Here is a 13,228-nt window from a genome sequence, read left to right as displayed (position 1 = left end):
AATAATTCTAATTGTGAATAAGTTTTTCCCCTTGTGGCTTCTATTCACTGCTCCTACTTTTACTCCTGAGACAAAGCAGGACAAATCTAATCCCTCTTCCATGTGAGAACACATCACTTCTAATGAGGTTCCTCATTTTATCTCACATCTCATTGCCCTCCAGGTATAGAGTGACATATTCCATGACATATTGCCCTTGTCTAGTGGGCAGAGCACATGAACTGAATCCTACAAACATACCTTTTGTGCTACCCCTCCTACTATCGGGAAGATTGAATCACTATGTAGATTTTTAAATAATAACGTGGTCCACTCATCCACTGAGAATTACCATTTTATATGAAGTATGACTTCAGCCCTTTTTTTCCCTCATAGTCATTTGGTGTACCAAAGACCTTGTAGACAATGATTACATAGGGGAGTAGGAGGGAACCCAGACTGAATTGTAATATTCCCATGAGCTGCTAAAGCCATGCACAATAATGATCAAGCAGACCAGTGCTCACTGTCCTCCCTTACCCTCTATATAAGTAGGATTTCCCTTAAAAGGCTGAATAAACTTATAAATTCTGTTCCTCAGGTATAAGGCTTGTGGACTCCCCTTTGACAGCAGGTAGAATATGTCTGAGGTTGGAATTGAGTTGACTTTTCCCAATTATTCTGTATTTATCTTGTATTATACAGGTCTTTGCTATGATGATTTACTCAAATACTTAAAGGTCTTCTGAATTCTTGTTCACCACAAATGTGTGGATAGGGGAAAAGAATATGTTGTTTATAATATATTTGACTCATTAAAGTGATGGGACCACTTCCAGTGTCCAGTGGACTTTGAAAGGAATATGTGCCTGAGGAGAGGACACAAGTCAGCATACAGTATGGCATTAACACACATCAGCTCCTCTATAAGGGAACACATTTAATGTATTAACTGCCCCCTTGGCTTCATGCCATTTGCAAATCTGATAAGAGTGCCATCTCTGCCTTCATCCAAGCCATCAATGAAGAATTGAAATGAGCAGAAGAGGGTCAGAGAAAGAACCCTGTGTCTCTTTGCTAGACACCTCAGTCTGGGTTGAAAATGATTCATTTATCATCTTTGAGGGAGAGATGGGGTGGGTCTGACAGCTGCTTTCTAGCTTACCTAATTGTACTATTGTTCTGTCTACCTCTTTCCATTTTATCTATAAGGACATCATGAGAGAAGTTAGCTTAAATTCAGATTTACTGTTTCCATGATATTCCTGATATCTGTCTAGTAGTCTAGTAACTATCAAAAAAAGGAAATGAAATTAGATCAGCATGACTTGTTTTAATTAATCTATATTGGTTCATAGTGGTTGCTTCTTCCTTTCTAGGATCTATAATCAGAATTAATGTTAAGTTTATGGATCTAAATTTGAAGTGTTCATCTTTCCCCTCTTTCTTAATAGTATTTTTCTAATTATAATAAGAGAATTTTTAGCATTTATTTTTAACATTATTTTTGTTTTTTTTATTTTTAAGAGTATTTTATTTTTTTCAAATACATGCAAAGATAGTTTTCAACATTCATCTTTGCAAAACCTTATGTTCCCAATTTTTCTCCCTCTTTCTCCCCCTCCCCAAGTTATCAAGTGATCTGATAGAGGTTAAACATGCAATTCTTCTAAACATAGTTCCATATTTGTCATGCTGCTCAAGAAAAAATCAAATCAAAAGGGAAAAAAATATGAGAAAGAAAACAACAACAACAACATACAAACAACAAAAGATGAAATTACTATGCTTTGATCCACATTCAATCTCCATAGTTCTCTCTCTGGATGTGGATGTCACTTTCCATCACAAATCTATTGGAATTACCTTGGAATCGTTTCATTGCTGAAAAGAGCCAAGTCTGTCACAGGTGATCACAACAAAATCTTGTTATTACTGTATACAATGTTCTTTTGGTTCTACTCACTTCACTTAAGCATCGATTCATGTAGGTCTTTCCAGACTTTTATGAAATCAGCCTTTTAGCATTCATTTTCACAAGATTTTGAGGTCCAAATTTTTCTCCCTCCTTCCTCCCCTTTCTTAAACTTCCTTAAAATAGTATATTAAAATTTGATATAGGTTACATATGTACAATCATGTAAAGCATATTTCCATATTAGTCACAATTGTGAAAAAAAGAAACAACCCAGAGGGGGGAAAAATAATGTAAGTAAAAATAGTATCATTCAAGTTATATTCAGAATCCATTGGTTCTTTATCTGGATATGGATAGCATTTTCCATCATGAATAATGATGTAATTTCCTTGGATCATTGTTTTGCTAAGAAGAACTAAGTCATTCATAATTGATCTTCATACAATGTTGTTACTATGTTCAATGCTTTCCTGGTTTTGTTCATTTCACTTTGCATCAGTTCTACAAGTCTTTATAGGTTTTTCTGAACTCTTGTCTGTCATTTCTTATTGCACAATAATATTCCATTATGTTCAAACATTACACTATTTTCACTCATTCCCAATTTATAGATATCTTCTCAATTTCCAATTTTTTTCTACCACAAAAAGAGCTTCTATAAATATTTTTGCATATGTAGATTCTTTCTCCCCCCCCCTCCACCCTTTTTTTTCCTGCTGAGGCAATTGGGGGTTAAGTGAATTCCCCCGGGTCACACAGCCAGGAAATATTAAGTGTCTAAGACCAGATTTGAACTCAAATCCTCCTGACTTCAGTACTGCTGCTGTATCTACTACACCAACTAGCTGCCCCTGATTCTTTCCCCTTTTTAATGATCTCTTTGGGATATAGATGTCGTAGTGGTTCTTTTGTGAAAATCCAAATATTATATATTATATATTTTATATATATATATCACTGACAGCAGTAATATCTTTGCATCTTACAGTGCTCTTATCTATAACTGATCCAAATCAATGATAAAAATATTATGAGGGTGATGTCTACTCACCTAGGTATCCATTCCTGCAAGAATGTAAAATAAATCTTTCCTGCATTCAAAAAAAATGTTATAAGGAAAAGGGTCATGAAAATAAGCAGAAACTTTCCCATAGGCTTACACTGCTTGAGAGATCAATGGTCTTTTTGATGTCTTCATTCAGCTAGTTCCATAATGCACACTTCTATATACTTTTCAAAAGTATAGCTAAAGAAATTTTGCCAGATTTCATTTCCACATCAAGATATTCTATATTTGTATTATTTCTTGATCTATCAGTCTTAAGTTGCTATATCTAAAATAGTAAATAAAATGTTTAGAAAGTCTTATATTTGGTGACTCTCTGATAGCTTCCAGAGATCACCACTTAAGAAAAAAATTCCACAAAACATCTCTGTCATAATGAGCTTTAGAATTGTGTCAGAGATAGCCTTCAAATTTATCCCAGGTAGTTTTGAGAATCTACTTCTCCCTCTCTGCCTTTTGAAAATCAAAAAGACATTTGCCATTATCTAATATTCTGGACTTTTTTCCTGTTTATGTTATCTCAAAGATTGCTACCAGTGCTTCTGTGATTCCACCAACAAGTTTCTTTTACATGTGGGCATCTAATTTCTCTGGACCTGGAGATAAGAAGTTACTTAAAATTACTAGATGCTCCTCACCTTTTTTTGTTTTCTGTTCTTTCAAAATAGCTTTTGTTCAAGCTCTTATTGTTAATGGAGAAGAAAAAAACAAACTAGGCATTGGATAGTTGTACTAAGTCTCTGTTACCTGTTGATATTAATCTTCCCCCAGGCTAAGGACATAGACCTTTCTTGTTCTTGCTGAGAGCAAAGACAGCATAATTAGGAAAGAAAAAAAAAAAGCTTGTGTTATTAGCCTTGGCATTTCTCATAAACAGGCTCATTCTTGGCTTTAATTTTTCTCATACTACTCTTAAAGGTTCATGCTTTTGAATGCTATTTGTACTTCGCTCTCTATCTCTTCTTTCATCTTTTGGTCATGTTCCTTTGATCTAACTCATACAAGATCACTCTATGGTCACGTTAGTTTATTTAGAAGCCTTTCCTACTTTTTGCCTTTTTAAGACCATTTGTTGTTAATCTGTTACTTATATATTTAAACCCATCTTGAACAGTATTATTGTCCAGAATCCTAGGCCATGGGATATGTCCATTTTTCTTTGACTTGTTTGAAATATGTTTTCTTAAAACAAGTATTTTATTTTGTTTATAGTAATTTTAAATGGAACTCCTCTTTCTATCTTTTGCTGATGGGCTTTGTCAGTAATATATAGAAATGCTGATGATTTGTGTGGGTTTGTTTTATACCCTGCAACTTTGCTAAGGCTGGTAATTGTTTCCAGTAGGTTTCTGGATGATTTTTAGGATTCTCTCAGTATATCATCATATCATCTGCAGAGTGAGTTTTATTTCCTCATTGCCTATTCTAATTCCTTTAATTTCTTTTTTGTTTCTTATTGCTAAAGCCAACATTTCTCGTACAGTGTTGAATAATAGTGGTGATAACGGGCATCCTTGTTTCATTCCTACGTTTCTTTTCAATATTTTAAAATAGCTATGTGCAAGGCCAGCACAAACACCAAGAATTTAAATAGATTTGATGATCTCCAGCACTCTGTACCAAGTGGCCAGCACTTAGTGTAGTATTTGGCACATAATAGGCACTTTAAAAATGCAAATTGATAGTCTCATAGAGTTTAAAGCTCAAAACAGATTTGTGATAGAAGATAAAACGCTTGATAAACGCAAAGGTGAAATCTAGGTCTGAAAAATTTGAGGCAGGAGACATTTCTTTCAACTAGAGGGAATTAGGGAAGGCTTCATGGTGGAAGTGGCATAGGAAGGACTTCAATAAATTGAGATCATTGAGAATTTACTTCAGGAAATACAAAATAAAAAAAAAATCAAAAGAACATTGTACTTGGACCTACAACCCTGTTAATAAAGGCACCAGCATCAATGGCAAAAGCTAAAGTCAGGAGAAAAGAAGTAATAAAAAAACCAAGATGATTAAAGTTTTGATAGGAATCTTTCATTCTGTTTTCCCCTTTTCTTTAATAATCTTCATATAAGTTTATAGCTACATTTATAATCATTCTTTTGTTTTATTTCCTTTGCTCGATTACACATCTGAATACTTGTACTTGTTTAAGAAAATAAAAATTTATTTTGGGGAAAAAACAGTGAGTTGAAGTCATCTGTTGAGAGAGAGATTGGAAGAAAGGAGTAAGAGGTGGGAGGATGGCGAATTGATGAGTGAAGAGGTTCACAGCAGTCACTGAAGAAAGAGTTAGAGAGTCAGTAACAGGCAGACAAATACAAGGCTTATTGTGTGTCATTTATCCAACCATCATTTATCAACCATCTTTCTATCTATCCATTCATCCATATATCTATTATCTAGCTGTCAGATGCAGTAGTAAACCTAGTCAGCCCAGTTTTTCCTCCAGCACCAGTCAGTACATCCAGAGTAGAGACAAATGTAGGAAGGGGAGAGGTGGTAGGAGTTATCAGGATAAAAAGTAAGCAGAGTGAGACTGCCAGCAGAGATATAAAATGCTGAAGTCCTATGATATCACCACATCTTTTCTTTATTAATATTAAGAAATCATCATCTGATCTGGTTGACTTGTCAAAAAGATTCCCACGATCTCATCCCTGCTATCACTCCATTTATCCTCCCTGTAAATGCTTTCCAGCCTATGTTCAGTCCCTGTTAATCTTCTGAACTCCTCTCCTTTCCCTTACCTCCCACCCGATTTGTTTCTTTTGAACAAGGGTTATTATTATTCCATGTCTCTATTTCAGTCAGAACTTATGCCCACCCAAAGCGATCACATTTTTTACTTGGGTTAAAACATCAATTTCACCTTTAAAAAACCAAACTTTCAATCATTAAGGCCTTTTCACAAAAAAAAATTAAATGAAGGAGACACACACACACACACGTATGTATGTATATCGCATATGTCTCCCTACACTGCAGCAGCATGACAGAACTCAGGAATACTTGAGTTCCAGTGTTCCTTTGGCAAATATTTACTCTGTGCTCCTTTTGATTCTGAAGGTGTGATCCCATGTTCTTCCACTGCACACTTTCCCTGGTCTTTATCGATGAGGTATCAAAAGCTACAATGTGAAAAATCAGATTTTATTATTCCCCCACCACCCTCTACTTTATCCAACACTTCGGTGAGTCTGTGACTTCATTACTTGGGCTACTCCATGCAAGTACAGATTGTAACCCCTCCACTTCATTTTATTCCATGTGATTCTTATCCTAGTGCTTATACCCGTCTTCCACTGTGGACATATTGCTTAAGCTGGTGGTCTTCCTGCCCTTTTAGAAGTCCTCTTTACCACATTGCCTGTCTATTTCTCCGTGAATCTCCAGAAGTGGATTTGATAAGTAGATAAGAAAAATCAATCAACAAGCATTTATTATGGGCTTACTCCCCTCTGTCCATTAGGACCAATTTTTCCCTTCTTGGTTTCTTCTCTAGATTTTTTTTCTCCCTGCCTGTCAAAGAGCCCTTTCTCCTCTTGAATAAAGCTGGTGATAGAGAGCTATTCTTGCATGTTCTCACTTTCTCAGTGACCTTTCTCCAGAAGACAGATATAAGACCACTGGAACAGATCCCAAAGTATTCATGTTTCCTGCCTCTCATGATGCAGTCCTTCCTTTGGAACTCTACTGGGAAGTCTCCTTGGAAGTTGCTGGAGAATCTGCCTGTTCATCTTGCATCTAGATCATGGTTGAACTAAGGATGAGCCCCTTTTGTACCTTCTTAGTTTTATTCTTCCAAGAAACCCACCAGACTTTTACTCCACCAGGTGCTACATTTTTATCAATGAGTTGGAGGAAGCTATTAAAAAGCAGGCTTGTCAAATAAATATCAAATATCAAATTATGATAATCAAGCATTGGAGCATTAGACCTGAAAGCAGAAATCCTGAGTTCCAATCCATCCTCAAGACATTTACTAGCTTTGGGTTCTGGAGCAAGTCACTTAATTCCTATCTGTCTCAATTTCCTCAATTTAAAATAAGAATCATAATAGCACCCCTTTACCAAGGCTATTATGAGGCTTAAATAAGTTAATATTTACAAAGTACCATACAAATGTCAACTCTTGTTATTATTAAACTATTATTATACAAAACTAGAAAGGATAGTCAATGTGTATTATGTGAGAACTAGAATCTGACAAAAAGATCTCACTAGGCAAGACTAATGAGCAGAATCAAATTAAGTGGAAATTAATAGGAATAAAAATAAAGTATTACACTTGTATTCAAAAAACAAACTTGACAAAACAGTCAAGACAACAGTTCATGTGAAAAAAGATTTGGGGGTTTTAGTGGACTACAAGTCCAATTTGAGTTAGCAATTTAACATGGAAATTCCTTCAGAATAAGGTCTGTTCGACTTGAGTCTTTGCATCTCCAGTTTTTAGCACAGTGTTTTACACATAGGTGATAAATAAATGTTTAAAGGAAATGATAGTAGATTGAATGAAAGTAGCATCCTGAAAAGCAAATATATTCTATGCTACAATGAAGGGCATAGCCTCCTGAACAAAGGCAGAAATCAGTGAGCACCAATTCTGCCCTCATTATAGCACCTCTGTAGAGCTGCCTTCAGTTTGGGGGACCATATTTTAAGAAAGCAGACACAAACTGATTCATGTCTAGAAGAAGATCACCAAGAAGTCAGAGGATTGCTGACTACTATACCGGAGGGATCGAACTGGAAATGTTTAGCCTGGAGAAGGAAAAGGAGGCAGATATTTGAAATATCTGAATATTTGAAAGATTTTCTTGAGGAAGCAAAATTGGGAGGCTTTTGCTTGACCTTCGAGGGCAGAACTCGTGCTGATGGATAGAAATCGCAGAGAAACAAGTCAACCTGACTCAAGGAAAAAAGGTCTTCAGAGTTAGCATTGTCCAAAAGGGTGATGGGCTCTTTCGGAATTAGTGACTTCTCCTTACTTGAAGATGTCAAGCAGGGGACTGATGGCCCAGATGGGATTCTGTGACCTTTGCGATCTCTTTCCACTCTGAAGTTCTGCGATTCTGGAAACCTTGTCATCAGGTGTAGTGGGCATCAATCTTATGCAGCAGGTGGATGCATAGAAATAGCATCATGCCAGGAAGCCCTGCCATTGGCACAGAATTGCCGGCACTGTTGTCGTGTCTCTCAGATGCCAGACGGGGCTAGAGGCCAGTTCCAAAGTACCAAGGTGCCAGACATCTGCTACGTGTTTCAAACAGGCCAACTGAACCATCTGGTATCCTTGTCTTTCGCTGGCTGTCCTCTTCTGCACTTCTGGGTCATAGATTATAAACAGTCAGAGTCAAAGGGACCTCAGAGATTACTTAGTCTCCCTTTTTTCACCTTAACTGATGGGGAAACCAAGTCCCAGCAAGGGAATATAATTTATTTTAAAATCACCTCATTGGTAAGCGAAGAGCCGAAATCCAAATTCTAGCGTGCTTTCAGTTACACTGGGTTTTCATAGGGCAATCTCATGGAACCATGGATAAGCCCTAGAATGGGTTGTTGAGACAGATTGTAGATCTCTGTAGATCTTCAAGAAGAGACTAGATGCTCATCAAACATCATGTTGAGAAACGGGATCTCACCATTACCCTATTTGAAGGTAAAAAGTTGTACCAAATAACCTTTTTTTAAGGTTGCCCCAAGTTCCAAGTTTTTATGGCCCATCACGATTCTGCAGACTTCAGAAATAAAAACTTAAGTTAATTCAACTTGACAAACATATTATTAGTTCTAGGAGCTTCAAGGGATGCAAAGTTTAATAAGGCATGCTCCCTTGGCTCAAAGAGCTTATATTCCAGTAGGAGAAATAAGACAAGTGCATACAAAGAAGTACTATTTCAAAGATATATATATATATATTTCTCTGAGATTTGGAAACAAGGGAGAGATCACATTTAGTTTGAGGTATTCGTGACAGAGGTAACATTTTCAGTATGGTAGGATTTTAATAGATTGAAAATTCCACCTCAGAGAAATTGCATAAGCAAAGACTTAGTGGCCGGAAAGTATATGTCATGTTAAAGAAAAACTTAATACTCTTCTCAATCCTGTTTTATAATACAGAGTAAATACAGGGTGTTCTAAAAATCTTAAGTTAGTAAACGGCACTACGATTTTTTTTAGAACATTTTATATATAGCAATAGGGTAAGATAAAGGGGAAAAGGAAAAGTAATAAATCTTTCTATACTGTTAACTATGTGTCAGGCCCTTTGCTAAGAGTTTTACAAATATCTCATTTGATCTCCACAATAAACCTGGGAAATAGGTGCTACTATCATCCCCATTTTACAGGAGAGGAAACTGAGACAAACAGAAGTCAAATGACAGCCCAGCATCACATAGTAAGTGTCTGAGGCCAAATTTGAACTCAGATCGTCTTGACTTGAGATACCTAGACAAGGCCAGGAAGGTAGATTGAGACCAGAGAAATCAAGAACTTGACTTCCAGACTGAGAAATCTGCAACTGATTGGAGTGGTAGTGAAAACTTGATTTGGTAGAAAATTGGAGGATTTTGTTCAAGGAAGTGCATTGACCAGAGCTGTGCTGATTCAGTAAAATTAATCTGGCAATGAGGTATAAAGGATGGCTTATAGAATTTAGAGCTGAAAGGAACTTTAGAGACAGATTTTCTAGCCCAAGTCCTTTATCTTATATATAAGGAAATAGGAGCCATCAGAGACAATGTGGCTTGCCTAAGGTCCCATAGATAGCCAGCTGGAACTTGAGCCTAGGACTCTCTTTCATTTTTGGAAAATAAAAATACATAAAGTAAAATTTAAAATGTTTTTTAATGCATGCTCTTTACCATATCTTTCCCATGATTCTCCTCTGAGACTTAACTCTAACAATATTTCTCCTTTCTCCTACATCTTCAACTTCTCACTGGGTCCTTCTCTTCCTGTAAATATTCTTTAGGATTATTAAACCACAATGGACAGAAGAAGGCCTTAGAGCAGAGGAATTCATTTAGGATCATATGTCAGTAGTCCAACTGAAGAGAAAGAAGGGCATGAACTAGAATAATGGCAATTGGAAAAGAGGACGAGGGACAGATTTGAGAGATATTGTGATGGTAATAAAAACAATATTTGAACTGAGCTCCACTGACTCCCAATCCATCATTCTTTCTTTAACATAGCCACCCTAAGACTGCAGCTCAAGAGAGATCAAGGTTGAGTATCTAGATTTAGGAGTCATCCAGTTGGAGGCGATCACTGAAACTGTAAGAATGAATGAGCACTAAGAAGGAGTAATGTGAAGAAAAGAAAGAACTTGGCCAAGGATGGAATATAGATGAATTTCTGCAGTTGAAGATTTGAAAAAGGAGAGAGAGTGAGTGAAGACAAGTGAAAAAAAGAATCAGAAAAAATAGAATCTAGAAATTATAGGGAATTATAGGAAACCATGGAAAATATTTTTAATTTTACTTTATGTATTTTTATTTTCCAAAAATGAAAGAGAGGTTAACAGTATCAAGCACTATAAATAGAGAATGAATACTGAAAGGAGCTGCTGCATTTGGAGTTTGGGAAATATTTGGTAATCTTCCAAAAAACTGTTTCAGTAAAGTCATGATTATAAGGGGTTAAGGAATGGGAGAGTAGTGAGAAAGCAAAAGTGACAGATATAACAATTTTTTTTTGAGAACTGAGTAAGAAAAAACTTGGGATGATAATATAAAGGAGAAGGATTAAAGAAAAAAAGTTAGGATAATAGAAACTGAAGAATATTTATAAGAAGAGAAGGGCCTAGTGGGAAGAGAAGTTGAAGATGTAGGAGAAAGGAGAAATATTGATAGAGTTAAGTCCCAGAGGTGGATCATGGGAAAGATATGGCAAAGAGCATGCAGTTAGTCTTAGCAAAGAGAAAAGGCACTCAGAGACAGAACAAAAAATGAGTAAAGATGCAAGAATTTGAGGGTGATGATGAGGGAAGCAGAGGAAATTCAGATCACACGGTCTCAATATTGTGAGGCAATAGATATTAAAATATGACCCCCAAATGGAAGAAATATGGCTGAAATTTAGGAGTTTGAGGTCAGTGGTAAAAGTTTGGACAACCATGGGGAATGGGATGGAGTTTCTAGAGATGAATAAAATGTTTGAGTCCAGAAAGCTCCAACTGAAATCAGCCAGCAAGAATTTACATCGGACCAATTGTCACACATTTATGACATTTTCTAGCAATGACATCCCTTGCATAGGAGCACAGAAAGCAAGTGAAGGATTCTAGGATTATTGGGCTACCATATTTGGAGTGATAACAAGGGTCCAGGCTGGAGTTTGGAGAAGCATGTGAAATATAGTGGAAACAACTGATTTTAGAGTCAGAGGATATGCTTAAAATCTTAGGTCGGCCATTTAATTCCTGGAGACTTTGGACAAATCTCTTAGCTTCCGCATGTGAGAAATAAGGGCATTGGACCTCTAGGTCCATTCTACCTCTAAATCTGTGGCTTTATGTATGTAAGCCAGATTTAAAAGGCTATGAACTTGAATATTGGGAGGAATGCCGGGATCTGAGGGCTTACAAACAATAAGGAAAAGATTTAATGGAAGAGAGGTAATGAGAGGTGGAAGGATAGACAGTCAGAAGAGAGGATTTCAGGAATTGGAAAAGCTTGAAAACACATCCATTTTTGAACGAAATCCTTTACCATGAGCATATGAGATGCTAGAGTATATTCCCAAGGGAGACAATAGAGGTAGCTTTGGTAGATTAAATGACTAGCTTTGAAGAGTTTAAATGTGGTACCAACAGGAAGCAAAAGAATGGACCAGAATAAATATCAAGGTGACTACCATATAATTCCATAGTCTGCTTCACCCCCAAACAAAGAACCCTACGATTCCAAGAACAGAATAAAAGGAAGTAAATTGAAATTACATGGGATTAGCTTCTACAAATGGATACGATTCCATTACCGTTCAGCACTGCCAAGTTCAATTAATGGCAAGGAAAGGGTCATAATTGTACATTGGTGGGAGGCCATGGGTAAAGGGAGAGGCATAGAGTTAAAATAAGCAGCTTACTTTAATTAAGTACAAGAGGGAGAGCTGGAACAATAAAAACTGTCCAAGAAAGGTTGGCATGGAGGTGTTTCTGTCTGGAGTGAAGAAGCTGATTATCCCACCTAATATGTGCTGAGAATTTAGAGCAGGAAGGGGTTCACCGGGGCTGGTTCCTCCACACACTGTGGATTCTTTCCTACCTCCTCTTCCAGAGGAAGCTCTTTATGCTTTGTACGTTGAAAGCCATCATTGACTGATCTTACATGCCTCATCTTAGATTTCAAAGACATTTACTTTGACAGTTTTCTATCCAGAAAAAAATTACCATAATTTATTGGAAAACTCTATTCCCCCAGTAGAAATAAGACTTAAAGGAAACTGATTCATAGCTAGCCCACAAGAAAATCATACCAATTACTCGAAAGTTGGGTGGATATAACTAAAAACTACAAATGAGGTTTCCTTGATGCTCTCTTGGTTGTTTTAATGATTAATTCCTAGACTCACAGGGCTTGAGATTTTGAAAGGACCTCCTCCCACTTATACCTGAATAGAGTCTATAACAATCCCAACAAGTGATCGATCATTCAATCCCAACAAGTGATTGATCATTCAATCCCAACTAGTGATAAGGAGCACACTATTTATCATCTGAGGCAGCCCCGGACATGGTTCTAAATATCAGGAAGGTCTTCCTTACATCCAGGCTACATCTCCCTCAATGCGATTTCTGTACTTTGCTTCTAGTTCTCCCCTCTAGGGCCTTTTCCAGATGTGTTGCTCAGTGGAGTCTGACTTTAATCATATTTGGCATTTTCTTGGCAAAGATCCTGGAGAGCTTTGCCATTTCTTTCTTCAGATAATATTACAGATGAGGAAACTGAGGCAAACAGTGTTAAGTGAGTTGTCCCAAATCACACAGCTAGTAATTGTCTGAGGACAATTTGAATTCAGGAACTGAGACTTTCTGACTCCAGGCTCAGCACTGTGTGCACTATGGTACCATTTACTTGAAAGACAACTAACATCTTCTCCCTAAGTATTCTTCTCTGGGAAGAACTTCCTCCTTTATCTCCATCTGCTTATGATAGGGTTTTAAGCACCCTTGCCATCCTGCTATTCCTCCTCTGAAATACTATACTCAGATCTCTTTTCCAAGAATTGTTTTCTAGACCTGATCTTGCACT

The sequence above is a fragment of the Antechinus flavipes genome, chromosome 2 (assembly GCF_016432865.1).
Source record: "Antechinus flavipes isolate AdamAnt ecotype Samford, QLD, Australia chromosome 2, AdamAnt_v2, whole genome shotgun sequence".
Lineage (NCBI taxonomy): Eukaryota > Metazoa > Chordata > Mammalia > Dasyuromorphia > Dasyuridae > Antechinus > Antechinus flavipes.
This window is presented reverse-complemented; position numbering follows the sequence as displayed.